An 18,781-nucleotide genomic window follows, 5' to 3' on the forward strand; every position below is an offset into this window, starting at 1 on the left:
AGGAATGTTATCTTTAAGGAGTTGTCTTCTTGGTGCTAGGAGAATGTTGTTCTTTATGACTGAGTAGGCATTTTTGCTGCTGTGGAGGTCTGGTCAATGTATAACACAGATACACAACACACAGTAGAGTGGGAAAAGAAGGCCAAAGGCCAGAGAAAATTTTTCATGTTTAAATTTTCCTTAACTTGCCTTAGAATATGAGCTTTTATTTCCTCATGATCAATCTAATGTGTTTTTTCAAAATACCTCTCTTATGCATCCATCCCCCCAAAAAAAAGCTAGAAAAAAGTTTTGAGACTGCTTACTTACTTGTAAGGTAAAGAGGTTTAGACTTCTCCATCTACTCACTCCTCCATCTTCCTTATGTGTTTATTGACTACTGTTCTGCCAGTTAACACCCCAAACCTATTAACTTTGGCATAACCTTTGACCAACTCCCGTCCCCTGATTCACTCAGATCCAAGTCCTGTATATGTCTTCTCAGTTAGATCTTGGTGTTACCTTCTGCTTTCCATTCTCGTGTCTAAACTCTCAGTTCAAAATCCTACAATAGCCTCTTTATGAAACTAAGCAGGACTGTGTGGGACTCTTTCCTGTAGCCCCTGTTTTTCTTGTTTACAGGGAAGAGACTCCAGCCTCCAAGACCTTCCCTGAGTTCCAAAGGGTAGATTGGAACAGTTGCTTATCAGGGAAGAGAGAATATGCAGAGACACAGAAAGAGATGACTTGAGGCCAGACTGAAGGGAGGGCAGGCCCTGCAAACACCGTGATCCTTATTTGCAACTCAACCCTTGAACTATTGCTATAAAACTCCTCACCAAATCCTCCCAGTTTGGGACACCCGGGTTTTTGAGGCACAAACCCTTTGTGTTCCCATTTGCCTGGCAAGTCAATAAAGCTATTCTTTTCTACTTAACCCAAAGCTCTGTCTGAGATTCGATTTGGCATTGATGCAGAGGCTGAGATTTTGGCATCATTTACAATGGTCTGATTAAGTAGTTTTCAAATATTTTTAGCAACAGGATATTGTCTTCACAAGAACCTCATTTATAAACTAGTGAAACCAGTATTTCATTACTATACACTTATTAGAAGATTTCAATTTTGTAACATTAGTTTATCATAAAGAAATTAATGTACTCCCAGAAGTTGCTTTGCTGAATCAGTTCAGTTAAGTCACTCAGTCATGTCCGACTCCTTGCGACCCCATGAATCGCAGCACGCCAGGCCTCCCTGTCCATCACCAACTCCTGGAGTTCTCTCAAACTCACGTCCATCGAGTCGGTGATGCCATCCAGCCATCTCATCCTCTGTCATCCCCTTCTCCTCCTGCCCCCAATCCCTCCCAGCATCAGAGTCTTTTCCAATGAGTCAACTCTTCACATGAGGTGGCCAAAGTACTGGAGTTTCAACTTTAGCCTCATTCCTTCCAAAGAACACCCACGGCTGATCTCCTTTAGAATGGACAGGTTGGATCTCCTTGCAGTCCAAGGGACTCTAAAGAGTCTTCTCCAACACCACAGTTCAAAAGCATCAATTCTTTGGTACTCAGCTTTCTTCACAGTCCAACTCTCACATCCATACGTGACTACTGGAAAAACCATAGCCTTGACTAGACAGACCTTGACTAGATAGACAAGCAAAGTAATGTCTCTGCTTTTCAATATGCTATCTAGGTTGGTCATAACTTTCTTTCCAAGGAGTAGGCGTCTTTTAATTTCATGGCTGCAGTCACCATCTGCAGTGACTTTGGAGCCCAGAAAAAATAAAGTCTGCCACTGTTTCTCCAACTATTTCCCATGAAGTGATAGGACTGGATGCCATGATCTTTGTTTTCTGAATATTGAGCTTTAAGCCAACTTTTTCACTCTTCTCTTTCACTTTCATCAACAGGCTCTTTAGTTCTTCTTCACTTTCTGCGTAAGGATGGTGTCATCTGCATATCTGAGGTTATTGATATTTCTCCTGGCAATCTTGATTCCACCTTGTGCTTCCTCCAGCCCAGCATTTGTCATGATGTACTCTGCATATAAGGTAAATAAGCAGGGGGCAATATACAGCCTTGACGTACCTTTTCCTCTTTGGAACCAGTCTGTTGTTCCATGTCCAGTTCTAAATGTTGCTTCCTGACCTGCATACAGGTTTCTCAAGAGGCAGGTCAGGTGTCTGGTATTCCCATCTCTTGAAGAATTTTCCAGTTTATTGTGATCCACACAGTCAAAGTCTTTGGCATAGTCAATAAAGCAGAAATGGATGTTTTTCTGGAACTCTTTTGCTTTTTCCATGATCCAGAGGATATTGGCAATTTGATCTCTGGTTCGTCTGCCTTTTCTAAAACCAGCTTGAACATCTGGAAGTTCACGGTTCACGTATTGCTGAAGCCTGGCTTGGAGAATTTTGAGCATTACTTTGCTAGTGTGTGAGATGAGTGCAATTGTGCAGTAGTTTGAGCACTCTTTGGCATTGCCTTTCTTTGGGATTGGCATGAAAACTGACCTTTTCCAGTCCTGTGGCCACTGCTGAGTTTTCCAAATTTGCTGGCATATTGAGTGCAGCACTTTCACAGCATTGTCTTTTAGGATTTGAAACAGCTCAACTGGAATTCCATCACCTCCACTAGCTTTGTTCGTAGTGATGCTTCCTAAGGCCCACTTGACTTCACATTCCAGGATGTCTGGCTCTAGGTGAATCATCACACACCATCGTGATTATCTTGGTCGTGAAGATTTTTTTTGTACAGTTCTTCTGTGTATTCTTGTCACCTCTTCTTAATATCTTCTGCTTCTTTTTCCTTTAATGCATATTATTAATGTTACATGTTCTACATATAAATAGTGTAATATTCTATATAGTTCTATATTAGCTGTGTACCCATAAATTTCTCAATTTCAGTGTTCATCATCAAAATTCTTTCAAATGGCTCCATTAAGAGTTCATAATATATCTGTGTCATAATTTACCATTCCTTTAGTGATTGACATTTCATTAGTCATGTGGCATTGGAATTTCATTTTTATACATCATTTAATAATTTTACAGGAAAAAGAGTTCAATATACACTTATTGAGTCACCTACCCCCTGAAGACAGGTGAGGGGAAGTACATAAATGTTTTATCTTTCTTCTTTGTCTCAGTGGACATTTTTAACCTAGCATAGTTACATGGGTGTAAGGAAATTTTTTAAAAAATGATATGGATGTTAATACTTCATTAATAAAAAATGAACACTATAGGAACAATCTAATGAGGTACTATTACTGTTCCTTCTTAAAGGATCCTTCACTTGCTTGAGTTTCTGTCCTGAGTTTATTTATTTTTTCTCATGCTGGTGTTCTGCCAGATTAACAAAATTAGCTTCATCCAATTTTCTTAGAGTTCTCTGTGTGAAAGACAAGGAAGTCATCTGTATTAGTTATCTATTGCTGCATAACAAATTAGCAGCTTAGAGCAGAAAACATTTATTAGCTCACACTGTTTTCTGAGAGTCAAGGATCTGGGAGTGGTTTAGCATAGTGTTCTCACCATATAATGTTCCTCTGACTCCAAACTCAGTCTGGCCCTGTTGTAACGGCATAGCTGACACACCGTTCATGCCTATCTTTTTGCCACCACAATGCTCATGTCCTCACTTACTCTGATGGAAACACAGCTTGATGCTATGTTTCCTCTATGTCCTCTCCCATAAATGCAACCAGTCTCTTCAAAGCAAGACACATTAGGGAATAATGGTGGCCAGGGAATGTGGCAGATACTTTATATAACACCAGTGATCCCAAATTAGGGGTTGTTACCCTCCAGGGGAGAATTGCCAACCTCTGGAGACATTTTTGGCTGTCACAGCAGGAATGGGTGTTACTGGCATCTAGTGGGCAGAGGTAATGTATGTTATTTAACATCCTACAATACATGGAACATTCAATATGTCAGCATATCTGGAAGACTCAGAAGTGGCCACAGGACTGGAAAAGGTCAATTCTCATCCCAATTCCCAAGAAGGATGGTACTAAAGAATGTTCTAACCATCGGACAGTTGCACTCATCTCCCATGTTAGTAAGGTCATGCTTAAAATCTTGCATGCTACACTTCAGCATTATGTGAACCAAAAACTTTCAGATGTCCAAAGTGGGTTTAGAAAAGGCAGAGGAACCAGAGATCAAATTGCCAACATTCGCTGGATCACAGAGAAGGCAAGGGAATTTCAGAAAAACATCTACGTCTATTTCATCGACTAGGCTAAAGTCTTTGACTGTGTGGATCATAACAAAGTGGAAAGCTCTTAAAGAGATGAGAATACCAGGCCATCTTAACTGTCTCCTGAGAAACCTGCATGTAGATCAAGAAGCAACAATTAGAGCCCTATATGGAACAGCTGACTAGTTCAAGATTGAGAAAGGAGTATGACAGGCTGTCTGCTGTCACCCTGTTTGTTTAATCTATACGCTGAGCACATCATGAGAAATGCCAGGCTGGATGAGTTACAAGCTGTAATCAAGATAGGCAGGAGAAATATCAGCAACCTCAGATATGTGGATGATACTAGTCTAATGGCAGAGAGCAAAGAGAAACTAAAGAGCCTCTTGATGAGGGTGAAGGAGGAGAGTGAAAGAATAGACTTAAAAACAATATTTAAAAAAACTAAGACCATGGCATCTGGCCCTATTACTTCTTGGCAAATAGAGGGGAAAAGGTGGAAGTAGTGACAGATTTCCTCTTTTTGGCTTCTAAAATCACTGCAGATGGAGACTGCAGCCGTGAAATCTGAAGACAATTACTTCTTGACAGAAAAACAATGACAAACCTAGACAGTTGTATTGAAAAGCAGAGGCATTATTCTGCTGACAAGTCTGTATAATCAAAGTTATGGTCTTCCCAGTGGTCGGTCACATACGGTTGTGAGAATTGGACTGTAAAGAAGTCAGAGTGTCAAAGAATTGATGCCTTTGAACTGTGGTGCTGAAGACTGCTGAAAGTCCCTTGGACAGCAGGAAGATCAAATCAGTCAGTCTTGAAGGAAATCAATCCCAAATAGTGGAAGGACTGATGCTGAAGCTGAAGCTCCAGTAGTTTGGTCCTCTGATGTGAACAGCTGACTCATTGGAAAAGTCCCTGATGCTGGGGAAGATTGAGGACAAAAGGAGAAGAGGGCGTCAGAGGATGAGATGACTGGATGGCATCACCAATGCAATGGACATGAACGTGGGCAAACTTCGGGAGATGGGGAGGGACAGGGAGGCCAGGCATGCTGCAGTCCATGGGGTCGCAAAGAGTCAGACACAGCTGGGCAACTAAACAACAACAATACATGAAACAGCCCCCACAACAGTAATTATCCAGCTCCAAATGTCAGTAGCGGCAAGGTTGAGAAACCGTGCTATACACTGTCTCATTTAGTCCTCACAGAAGCCCCACAAGGATCTTATCCCCTTTTTTCCAGATAAGGAGGCTTTTCCTTTCCTAAGAAACTGAGGCTGAGAAGTTTTTGCAGTTCCACTCTGTGGTGGTAGGAGAATTTGCACTCATGTTTCAGTGTAGAAAAGCTATGGTCTTTTTTTCTGTTACTTCCTGCAAGGAGCAGGGCTCTCCTGACTGCCATTCAGGAACAGCTGGGCAGGACAGAGCATGCTCTGTGCCAGTGCTGTTCAAACTGCAGTTTCCCATCTGTTAATACGTTGTACACAAAATTAGTGGTGGTCTGGGATCAGCAAAATAATAATCATAATAATAAAAGAAAAATATTAGAAAACATGTAGTATTGTTTTGTGAAACTTTAATTTCAGATATGTGGGTGGGTGGGTATATACACTTCTGTTTATGTGAAATTTATATCTTCTGAAGATTCACCATCAAAATGTTTGAAAAGCCTGCTCCACATAGTTGCTGAGTTGTGGGTATAACCCATTAAGAAATCCTTAGCCATAATCCCTGAGGATAATGAAGCCAATTTGATCTAATTCATGGATGATAAGAAAGAAAAGTAAAACTGGGTTGATTGTATACTGGACACACTATCTCTGCAGTAATCATCCATTCATCAAATATTTACTAAGCATCTGCTCCACCTGGACCTGTTCTAGATGGTAAAGGCACTGCTGCTGCTGCTGCTAAGTCGCTTCAGTCGTGTCTGACTCTGTGCGACCCCATAGATGGCAGCCCACCAGGCTTCCCTGTCCCTGGGATTCTCAAGGCAAGAACACTGGAGTGGATTGCCATTTCCTTCTCCAATGCACGAAAGTGAAAAGTGAAAGTGAAGTCGCTCAGTTGTGTCCGACTTGTAGTGACACCATGGACTGCAGCCCACCAGACTCCTCTGTCCATGGGATTTTCCAGGCAAGAGTACTGGAGTGGGGTATCATTGCCTTCTCCAAAAGGTACAGTGGAGAACAAAACAACTATGTTCTAATGGAGCTTAGGCAACAGTCATACAAATAGTAGAAGTGACCCACCTGATCTTTCTGGGAACTTCCTTCCCCTCAACATCCCAGTCAGTCATTCCATTCAAAGGTGATACCCTGGTTTCTGGTGATTCTAGTTCATATCTCCCTTAAGAATCAGTGCAGTGATCAGCCTCAGCACACATGGAATTCAGAGACAGGAAAAATTGAAGAAGAGGGCTGAAGATGAGTGAGAAATCGGATTATACAATCCCCAAAACTTATAATTTACTAGCCCTTTTAAAATACTGTTAGGATGCTTCAGAATTAGAGTTTTTAGCCCTTTAGTTAAAAATATTATAAATTCAAGAAATTTGTCTTCCCTATTTGTTTTTTGAAGAGCTGTTTTCTTTATCTTTCAGAGGCATCTATCTCATGCTTATAGATGATGAACAATGCATCTGTACATAGGAGTTATGAATGAGTTGTGAATTATTGATATGGAATTAATACATAATCAAACTTGTGCTTCCTTTGTCACTGTGATACAGTGACACTGTTTAATATAGATGTACTGTTAGGATATGTTACACAACTTGGAATTTTACAAGATGTATACATACATGAACTGCATCTGACTAGGGCTGGAAGTGTCTGGTTTGTGAAGTGAGTTGAAAATTTTTGGTCAAAGGCAGGTAAGGACATTACAAAGGATAAACCTACAAGTTTAGACGGAAATAGTCTTTAGGCTCTGGGAGCATGTGGATGTGTGTGGTGCTTGAGCAGATTAACTAGTTGAGCTTTTATTTACATCTTTGTCAAATGGTTAATCAGAACCAGTTGTGTGTGTGCTAGACACAGAAGATCAAACAGTGACCAAGATATAATCCCTGCCACCTAGGGGGTTGTCATAGGAAGACAGGCAAATGAACCAGCAATTATAATATCATGCAAGGTAAGAGGTGCTATGGGGCAGTAGCAGGAAGCTCACGGTAGGAAGTCTAACTTATAAATTTCTTTTCAGAGGGGGAAATGTAAAGTAGCAGGTAACAGAAGGCAGAAAGATTTCATAAGAAATGGAGGAGATAAGTAAAAGAAGGGAGATCACAGAAGGGCAGGGCATGTCTAAGTCTGTGTGAGCATTGTAAGCGGTACTTTGAGACCTCTAGCCTACCAGTAATTCCAATTTGGGTTTAAGTAAGTGTTAGTCAGGAACTAAAGAGCCTCTTGATGAAAGTGAAAGAGGAGAGTCAAAAAGTTGGCTTAAAGCTCAACATTCAGAAAACGAGGATCATGGCATCCGGTCCCATCACTTCATGGGAAATAGATGGGGAAACTGGAAACAGTATCAGACTTTATTTTTGGGGGGCTTCAAAATCACTGCAGATGGTGATTGCAGCCATGAAATTAAGACGCTTACTCCTTGGAAGAAAAGTTATGACCAACCTAGAGAGCATATTCAAAAGCAGAGACATTACTTTGCCAACAAAGGTCCGTCTAGTCAAGGCTATGGTTTTTCCAGTGGTCATGTTTGGATGTGAGAGTTGGACTGTGAAGAGAGCTGAGCACCAAAGAATTGATGCTTTTGAACTGTGGTGTTGGAGAAGATTCTTGAGAGTCCCTTGGACTGCAAGCAGATCCAACCAGTCCATCCTAAAGGAGACCAGTCCTGGGTGTTCCTTGGAAGGAATGATGCTAAAGCTGAAACTCCAATACTTTGGCCACCTCATGCGAAGGTCTTTGAAAAAACCCTGATGCTGGGAGGGATTGTGGGCAGGAGGAAAAGGGGACGACAGAGGATGAGATGCCTGGATGGCATCACTGATGGACATGAGTTTGAGTAAGCTCCAGGAGTTGGTGATGGACAGGGAGGCCTGGCATGCTGCGATTCATGGGGTCACGAAGAGTTAGACACGACTGAGTGACTGAACTGACTGAGTCACTCTGCGGTATCCAGCTTTTTGCAGCCCCATGGACTGTAAACTCCTCTGACATGGGATTCTCCAGGCAAGAATATGGGAGTGTGTTGTCATTTCCTACTCCAGGGGATCTTCCTGACCCAGGAATCGAACCTGCGTCTCTTGCATTGGCAGGCAGGTTCTTTACCTCTAGTGCCACTTGGGAAACTTTGGGTTTGGGTATTGTTTCCATGACACTGTTAAAGTACATACATATTAAAAAGGATGGGGAAGGAGGGTTAAAGTATTTCTTTAGTTTGCCTATTTTACTGTGAAAAAATATTTTTGGAATGGGTAATGGGACTCTTTTTAACATAGTAATTAAATTCCACCACAGAAGACACTGCAAGATTCTTTTCACTTTTCCATTTAACAAATACAATTGAATAAAAATTCTTTCGCAAGCAATCTGCCTTTCTCCCCTCTGCAGACTTCATGGGAGCCTCCTGTGGCCACTCTTATGTAGCTACAACACTCACACTGGAGCTCCAGCTGTGTCCATGTCCCTTCCCACAAACCTCTTTTCCCCTCACTGGAGATGGCTACATCTCATTTAACATGCCTGCAAATATTACTTAGATATGGTTCTGAAAGATAGAAACAGGACATGTGGCTTTGAAAAACGCTGCAGAAAAGAACTAAAATAGTAGTCTTAAACCAACTTTTAGTTATAGAATTACTTGAGAATGTGTTCCAATTATGGGCCATTCTCCCTGACACACACACACACACACACACACACACACACACACACACGCACACGCACACGCACACGCACACACTCTCTCTCACTCTCTCTGTTTTGCATTGGGCCTCTGGCATCAGGTTAGGAATGTCTGGTTTAAAGCACAGGTATGGGTAGTCCCCTGTAGAGGATACCCAGGGCAGCTGTTTAGGAATCAGTGAAGGAAAGGAGAATCTCAGGAAGTGAGGATGAGGGACTAGAAATCTAATGATTTTTCCAGATATTGGCCCTGGAAGGTAGTAGTGTACAATGAATAAAAAGAAAGCTATGCCTCACTGATAATGTAGGGTAAAGATTCTTAACCATTCTTTTAGAGAGAAGGTTTATTCACACACTTTAGGCTATAGAACAGGCATTGGCAAACTACTGCCTTTAGGGCAAATCTGCCTGTGCTTATTTGATCAACTACCTGTACTTTGGCCACCTCATGTGAAGAGTTGACTCATTGGAAAAGATCCTGATGCTGGGAGGGATTGAGGGCTGGAGGAGAAGGGGACGACAGAGGATGAGATGGCTACTCGATGGACGTGAGCCTGAGTGAACTCCAGGAGTTGGTGATGGACAAGGAGGCCTGGCGTGCTGCAATTCATGGGGCCGCAGAGTCAGACATGACTGAGTGACTGAACTGTACTGAACTGAACCTGTTTTTCAGTGATCCAAGAGCAAAGAATGGGTTTTACATTTTTAAATGGCTGAAAAAATATTGACATATTTATTGAAAATGACTTGAAAATACATGAAATTCAATTTTCAGTATCAATAAAGAGTTTTTTTGGAATATAGCCACACTCATTCATCTATGGCTGCTTCCCGGCTACAGTGGCAGGGTTGGTAGTTACCATAAAAATCATATGGTCCACAAAACCCAAAACTATGTATTATGTGGTCCTTTATAGGCAAAGTTTGCCATCTTCTGCTTTAAATAAAGGTATAAGGCATGGGACTTCCCTGGTTGTACAGTGGCTAAGATGCTGTGCTCTCAATGCAGGGGTCCCAGGTTCAATCCCTGGTCAGGGAACTAGATCCCACATGGTGAAACTAAAGATCCCACTTGCTGGAACTAAGACCCACCCGGTGCAGCAAAATAAACAAATATTTTTAAAAATAAGCATCAGAAGACTTAAGTGATGAGGTGAATTATTTGGGGCTAATATCAATGAAATAATTATTCTCATAAAAACAGACTTCTGAATTTCTTATACACCAGTTGTACTAGACAGAGATTTTACAAAGATCTTTCTTATGTACTCACTTTCATATTAATTCTTAGAGAATGTATCATTAGAACTAAAACAGCTTAAAAAATGCAATAAATCTACATATTAACTATTAATCTAGGGTCATTCCTTACTTAAAATACAGGGGAAAATCAAGAGATATAAACATCAAGGTATAATTTTAGAGTTGACTCACTCTACTTTCCATCCCCTTAACAAACAGAATTGCCTGTTTGCTGATTAGTATGCACAGTCATTCTGCAAACTTCAGCGCTGTCATTATTTATTTTAGCATCTCTAACATCTTTCTATGCTACAAATCAGAGTACTGTGACAATCACACAACTTAAAAAAAATTTTTTTTCCTAAAATTTAGTTGACCAATTTGGTACAAGAATCCTTTCAATGAGCATGAAATATGATACCTCTCAGGAAAATTTCAGTTAAGATCTAAGGATTCTTTTATGATTCGTAAGCTAGTGAAAGTGTTAGTCTCTCAGTCATGTTTGACTGTTTGCAATCCCATGGACTATAGCCCACCAGGCTCCTCTGTCCATGGAATTCTCTAGGCAAGAACACTGGAGTGGGTTCAGTTCAGTTCAGTTCAGTCTCTCAGTCATGTCCGACCCTTTGTGACCCCATGAATCGCAGCACGCCAGGCCTCCTTGTCCATCACCATCTCCCGGAGTTCACTCAGACTCGTGTCCATCGAGTCAGTGATGCCATCTAGCCATCTCATTCTCTGTCGTCCCCTTCTTCTCCTGCCCTCAATCCCCCCAAGCATCAAAGTCTTTTCCAATGAGTCAACTCTTCGCATGAGGTGGTCAAAGTACTGGAGTTTCAGCTTTAGCATCATTCCCTCCAAAGAAATCCCAGGGTTGATCTCCTTCAGAATGGACAGGTTGGATCTCCTTGCAGTCCAAGGGACTCTCAAGAGTCTTCTCCAACACCACAGTTCAAAAGCATCAATTCTTTGGCGCTCAGCCTTCTTCACAGTCCAACTCTCACATCCATACATGACTACTGGAAAAACCATAGCCTCGACTAGACGGACCTTAGTCGGAAAAGTAATGTCTCTGCTTTGGAATATGCTCTCTAGGTTGGTCATAACTTTTCTTCCAAGGAGTAAGCATCTTTTAATTTCATGGCTGCAATCACCATCTGCAGTGATTTTGGAGCCCCCCAAAATAAAGTCTGACACTGTTTCCACTGTTTCTCCATCTATTTCTCATGGAGTGATGGGACCGGATGCCATGATCCTCATTTCCTGAATGTTGAGCTTTAAGCCAACTTTTTGACTCTCCTCTTTCACTTTCATCAAAAGGCTTTTTAGCTCCTCTTTGCTTTCTGTCATAAGGGTGGTGTCATCTGCATATTTGAGGTTATTGATATTTCTCCCGGCAATCTTGATTCCAGCTTGTGTTTCTTCCAGTCCAGGGTTTCTCATGATGTACTCTGCATATAAGTTAAATAAGCAGTGTGACAATATACAGCCTTGACGTACTCCTTTTCCTATTTGGAACCAGTTTGTTGTTGCCTTATCCTTTTCCAGATCTTCCCAACCTAGGGATCAAACCCAGATGTCTTGCAGTACAGGCAGATTCTTTATCATCTGAACCATCAGGAAAGCCTGTTATCCTAAAGATATTTGTTTCCTGTGTTTGAGAATTAAACTGCTGGCTTGTTGTTGCATAGGAACAAGTTGGTAATAATAGTTAATTTGACACCTTAGGAGAAATTATTCTAAAAATTTGCCAACTTTAAAAAAATACTTTATTGTAGGATTTTTCTTTGGGTTAGAGATTGCTTTGCATGTTCATTTTGAAATTTGGTGGGTCAGGGGAAGGGTCAAGGAGAAATCAGTAAAAATCAATTCATAAACGAATGATAAAAAAAAAGTGGGTTATTTTTTAACTTTCTGTTGAAAATCTATAAGTCTGCCAAAGTTAAAAAATTGTTGAGCCTTCTTATATACCAACCTTTTCTTTACAAACTATTGATATAACTTACATACCATAAAATTCACCAGTTTAAAGTGTACGATTCAATGACTTTCAATATATTCAACCAGAGGCATGATTCTTAAATGTGGCATATTTTTTTTCGGTTGACTGAACATGGTTTCACAACTGAATGCCTGTTGTATTCAATGCTTTATTTTTAGGTCAACCTGCTTGGGTATTCTCACTAGTGTCCATCTTAAAATGTAAATGCCACCAGGAAAAGTAGTATGTCTAAAATAGACCTGCATCCACCACCTAGGACAGTACCAAACAAGAACAGAGCAAATGGAGCAAGTATTTCATAATAATTGTACCATTTTTAATTGGAACCTGTTTGTTGGAAGGGATGATTGTGATTTCCACCATAGATTTAATTAATCCGTGAAAATGAGTATGTTCTCACAATCTCTAAGTTCTTACTTTTCCTCCTTCCTCTTATTTCTTTCAGCTCAAAACCGCAAACTAGGACCTTTGAGTCCCCTTTTCTTGGAATATATATGCTGGATGGGTAATGTGCATTTGCTACTGAAGACAAATACTTATGTTCTGGTTAGACAAATGAGAATAGAAATTATCAGAAGTTTAAAAAACATTGATGAGCACAAGGGAGACCATTGCAAATTATGTGGGGGTAAATGAAAGTAGGCTTCATGATTTTGAAAAAACAGAAAAAGAATGAATATTCCCAGATGTATTTTTATTAATTCAGGTACTTGACTCTCCCAAACTACAGAACTTTAAATTTTAAAATATATAATTTTGCCCTTTTCAGTCTTAATTTGAGGCCCATACACAGAGCTTGTTCAATTTAGGGGTTTACTATTTTTTGCCTTTTAAAAATTAAGCTATTATTTTTTGTTGAAGTATAGTTGATTTATAATGTTGTGCTACTTTCTGCTATACAGCATAATGACTCAGTTATGCACGTATATACATTATTATATTCTTTGCCATTATGGTTTATCCCAGGATGGATATAGTTCCTTGTACTATGCAGTAGAACCTTGTTTCTCCTTTCTAAATGCAATAACTTGCATCTATTCCAAGCTTAAAACTCCCAGTCCCTCCCCCTCTTGCTTGATAACCACAAGTCTGTTCTTTATGTGTGTGTATCTGTTTCTGCTTTGTAGTTTCATTTGTCTTATTTTAGATTCCACATATAAGTGATATCATATAGTATTTCTTTCCTACTTACTTCACTCTGTATGATAATCTCTAGTTGCATCCATGCTGTTCCAACTGGCATTATTTCATTCTTCTTTATGGCTGAGTAATATTCCATGATATATATGTACACCTTCTTTATCGATTCATCTATCAGGGGATTTTTTCCATGTCTTGGCTTTTGTGAATAGTGCTGCTGTGAACATAGGTGTGCATATATCTTTTTAAATTATAGTTTTGTGTGGGTATATGTCCAGGAGTGGGATTGCTAGATCATATGGTAGTTCTATTTTTAGTTTTCTGAGGAACTTTCATAGTGTTTTCCATAGTGACTGTACCAACTTACATTCCCAGTAACAGCGTAGGAGGGTTCCCTTTTCCCCATACCTGTTTTACTCTTTTGACAGATCCTTTTGGAATTTTTGAATGGTAGCAACACTATATTTATTACAAGCCGAAATTTAAATACAGTCTCCCCCCACCCCCCTATCATTCCCTTCCTCAAGCTGATGCCAGGCCCTCTTATAGGGGCTAGGCACACTAAAGTGAAAAAGCCAAGTACTTGTTTCCATGACACTTACATTCTAGAAGAGAAAACAAAAGTTCAGAGTTCTTTTCTGCCTTCAATTGGTAACACCCACCTGTAGTGAGATCAGTATTCTATTTATCTATGATAGTATAAGAAAATATAATTTAAGAAGCCTCTCCTATTAGGTGCTCTGGTGCTAGAAAGTTGCTGAGCATGGCTTTCTCTGGAGAAAAACTGGATTTCAGAGTAAAACTGAGTTTTCCTTTGTATTGCCACTCTGTACAGCAAAATGCATGAAAGCTACAGTATTCCCTCTGCAAAATTTACGGACTCTTATCCCTTTCAGCACATCAGAGATAAATTTCTAGAACTCTGAAATTCCTGGTGCAGAGGAATTAAATGTCCATGAAAGCTAAATAAAGAGACCAGAGGAATGAGAAGGTGTGGTAGGAACCTTATGGTGACACTATTTGCTAGAAAGATCAATTTACTTAAAAGTGAGTCCACCCTGGGATCTATCCAAAGATACTGAGTTATTCAAATACCAAAAGGCCTTGTTAAGTGCAGGCCTGAATCCTGAATGTAATATGTATCTTTTTTGGCTTATTAATCACATTCTCAAATTTTTCAGTGCCCATTCTCATCTAGATTCTGCCCATACCCAGACATCTGCCTCTTGATTCTCTCCTACTGCTCATCAATGGCTAAGAGCTTTGAGATACTAAAAAGAGAACTTGGAGAAAAATATAAGCTGTAATATAACATACCACAACAACTACTTCAGGACATTGTATTAGGGTGCTATCAGTATCCAGTAAAGGCATCAGGGGAAGAGGTAGGAGATGGTAGATACCAATGAGCCTGATATATATAGTCACATTGGAGTATCATGGTAACGAAAAAGGTTCCTATGAAAGGTCACTTTAGTTTCAGTGTCGTTATTTTCTCCTTTAAGAAGCTAAAATGCAGGATTTATGAATAATGATAAAAGACTGAATGTATGGTTTTATTTTTAAGAAGTGAGGAATGACATCACCAAGACGGCAGGATAGTCCATTCCTGACTTTGGTCCCCCTGACAAGAACAACTTAGAACTACTGAAGAATAAGACATCACTGAGAGAATCCTAGATCATGAGAGTGAGACCCCTGCACCACATGGCCATGCTGAGAGGTCTCCTTTGAACTTCCAGTTCCTGTAGCAGTCACAGAGCTAAAAGCAGTTTTAAATATGAATGTTCTTGTCTTACTCTTACAGGTCAATTTTCCCCCAATAATTATACATTTTGTTCATAAAAAATACCTACCATTTTTTCTGGAAAGCACTCTTCCAGTGATTGATCTAATTGTATTTCTCCATACCTCTGGTTACAGTTGATAGTTCCAGGGAGGGCATCTAACCAAGCAGATCTCTTACAGGATTTTGAATTGGCCATCAGAGAAAGAAAAATTCAGTTTCTGTAGAAGCAGACTTGGAGACCTGGGAGCTGTGAGCACTTGTTTTTGATTTGCAGAAATCAGTTCCAAAGAAGAAAGCCAATAACCAGCGATGGTGAGTCCTGGGGTTGTGCCAGTCCAGGGCTGCAGTCATCCTGAGGTTTACAGTGGAGAATGGTAATATGTATCTGGTTCTTATTAAGTACTGGAGAGTCAGCTCTAGGTGTTATTCACTGAATATTGAAAAATCCTGAGATAAAAACTGTCATGATCATCCTCCTAGTTTTATGGATGAGAATATTGAAAAATAGGTTAGGCTTCAGAACGCATGCTCTGAACCACTATTCTTTTGTTTCCAGGCCAGCAAGTAACTTCCCTTATCAATGTTTGAGTTGGGTATCTCCCACTTTCGGCCAAATTATGTAATATGTGTACTAATGCACTAACCAAAGGAATATCTCAATATATGTCCAAAGCCACTTTTAATATCCCCCCCTTGAGGTTTTTCCTAGCTTCCCTTTCTCACTAAATGACATTGTCATCCATTACAGAAAACAATGGCATCTTAGGAATTGTTCTGGATCCCTTTCTTCCTAACCTCCACATCACCTCATTTTATATGCAAAACCACTTTATTATACAAGCACATACTGGGCAGTTAATACGGACAAAACTCTTACCTTCAAGCCAGTCCCCTTCTCTTTATTCCCATAGTTAATGCTCTGGTTCATACAACTGACCTTGACCTTCCTTCAGCCTTTTTGTGCCCTTTTTCCTCACCTGTAATCTGGGGTCAATCATACCTATTGCAGAAGGCTATTTTGAGAATTAAATGTGATAAAGTATAAAAACCAGTAGTCATTCAACTATCAGAGTATTTCTTCTAAGAATGAAACCATTCTTATGCGTGATCAGGGAGATTTTCATACTGCTTGCTTTTACAGTAAAAACATGGGTTGTAATGGTAAAGATTCGATGAACACAATTTCATATTTTTGTGCTTTTCCAGTTAACATGATTGCCTGAAGAAATCTTTTAACATAAATTCTTAGAACACACACATAAAACCCCACCATAAGACCCAACAACCCTAAATCCTCCTTCCTTATACTCTACTAGCAGATATGCTAAAGATTGTTATGTATCTGAGTAGTGCAGCACATTTACAGGAAATACATTCATAAGGAGAACTGAGCCATGAAGTATTATTAATGGGATAGATAGGCACCTACTACAACCTTCTTAGTTATACCAAATCACCTACTGGTGCTTTAAGTTGTTAGGATTGCTCCACTTGTTTAGCAAATGCTCAAAGGTACAAATTCATTTATTTAACAGAAAAGGGTTGATGTATCATATACGGTTGGGCTTTCCTGGTAGCTCAGCCAGTAAAGAATCCGCCTGCAATGCAGAAGACCCTGGTTTGTTCTGGGTTGGGAAAATCCCCTGGAGGGCAGGGCAACCTACTCTGCTATTCTTGCCTGGAGAATCCCCATGGACAGAGGAACCTGACAGGCTTACACAGAGTCCATGGAGTTGAAAATTTGTTGGACACAACTGAGCAGCTAAGCACATCATACAGTGTACATACACACACACACTATTCACATTCAACTTATAGAGATTTTTATCTTTTCCTTGATGCCAATCTGTCCAGGTATTTGAACACATTTCAGGCCTTTTATGAAAAACTTCAGTTTTATATATGGGGCAAGTCTTTTTTTTGTAGTGGCATTATTTTTTTTGATCCATGAGATCAGGGAAACTGCTATCTACACATCTGACTTCTTCAGAGGAACTGATGTCCATCTTGGAAAACAAAAATCAGAAATGTTCACAATATGGAACAAATCTTTTGACTAAACACCTGACTATAAAAATATGACATGAAATCCAGAAGACAAAGACTGACAAGTTTCCCTGGTGGTCCAGTGGTAAGATCCAGTGCTCCTAATGCAGGGAGCCCAGAGTTTGAACCCTGACAGGGAACTATATCCTGCATGCCACAACTAAAGAACCCATGTCACAAAAAAGATAGAAGATCTTCGTGCTGTGACTAAGACCTGGTGTAGTCAAATACATTTTTTTAAAAAGCTGACTACATAACATTTGTTACAACAAAAGGATCTCATAAATCATGTCAAAAAAATTGGCAGGAAAATTATTTGCAACACAAAAATATTACGTAAGTAACTCCCACCAATTAAAAAAAATTTGTAAAACTACCAATTTATTGATAAGGAAATGCAAACGGTATGAAAAGGATGCTCAACAAAAATATCAGACATGCAAATTAAAACAAGATGCCACTGGACTTGCAACAAAATCAGACTCAGTATTAATCTACAGTACAAATGAAGATGTGGGATAATGACTACTGATAGAAGAGTACACCAGTACAAGCTTGACTTCAAAAATTTCTGGGAATCCATCTGTATCTACTCAAGTCTTACTATACATTATGTAAAAGAATGTTCACAATCATCTAAAAGCAGAAAACTACAAACAACCTAAGTGTTCATACCCAGTAACTGATTCAGTTGGGGAATCTCCATACAACAGCTTACAGTGTCCCTATTAAAATCAGATAAAAAAATTCTTATTACCACTTACAACACACTAAGTGTCTCACACAATTATTATTTCATCATGATTTATGTTTCACAGATGAGGAAACTGAAGTATAGAGAGGTCAAATAATTTGAGACACTACATTACACTGCTGGTTTTGAAGAAGGGGCCAGAAACCAAGGAAGAGATGGCCTCTAGGAACAGAGATAAGCAGATTTTGCCATCAGAGGCTCCAGAAGGAACCAGCCCTCACACTGTACTTCGGAATTCTGGCCTCCAGAACTAGAACAAATGTGTTGTTTTAGGCCATTCAAGTTTGTGACTTTTTAAAGTACCCACAAGAAACATACAACATAAGGAATATTAAAATACATGGACAACACAGTTTGCAGAAATGCTCTAACGCTTAATGCAGGTCATCAATTTCTGATCAAAACAAAAAGTTCTTTATCACATACAAACCCACTGTTCAGAGCAAACAGTAGGTCTACAAAAAGGTTAACAAACAGTTTAGTATTTTTCCTTTTCTCTGTAGAAACTTTCAAAATTAGTAGAAATGTGTCTGTCATAACAGTCCTCAGAATACCTATGATTTAAGATGGCAGTTTCAACAGCCTTAGATACAAATATCAAAACTTCACTTTGATGAAAAAAGTTCCTCTTAAGCATCACTAGAAACTGTATTTTAGTAAGAAAATCTTTTCATGTTAATACATATTCCAGTTAAAACTGCTAAACTCAAAGGGTCTAAAACAGGTACTCTAATGCCTTAAGTGGTGAGTCAAT

Source organism: Capricornis sumatraensis, chromosome 5, assembly GCF_032405125.1.
Source record: "Capricornis sumatraensis isolate serow.1 chromosome 5, serow.2, whole genome shotgun sequence".
Classification (NCBI taxonomy): Eukaryota; Metazoa; Chordata; class Mammalia; order Artiodactyla; family Bovidae; genus Capricornis; species Capricornis sumatraensis.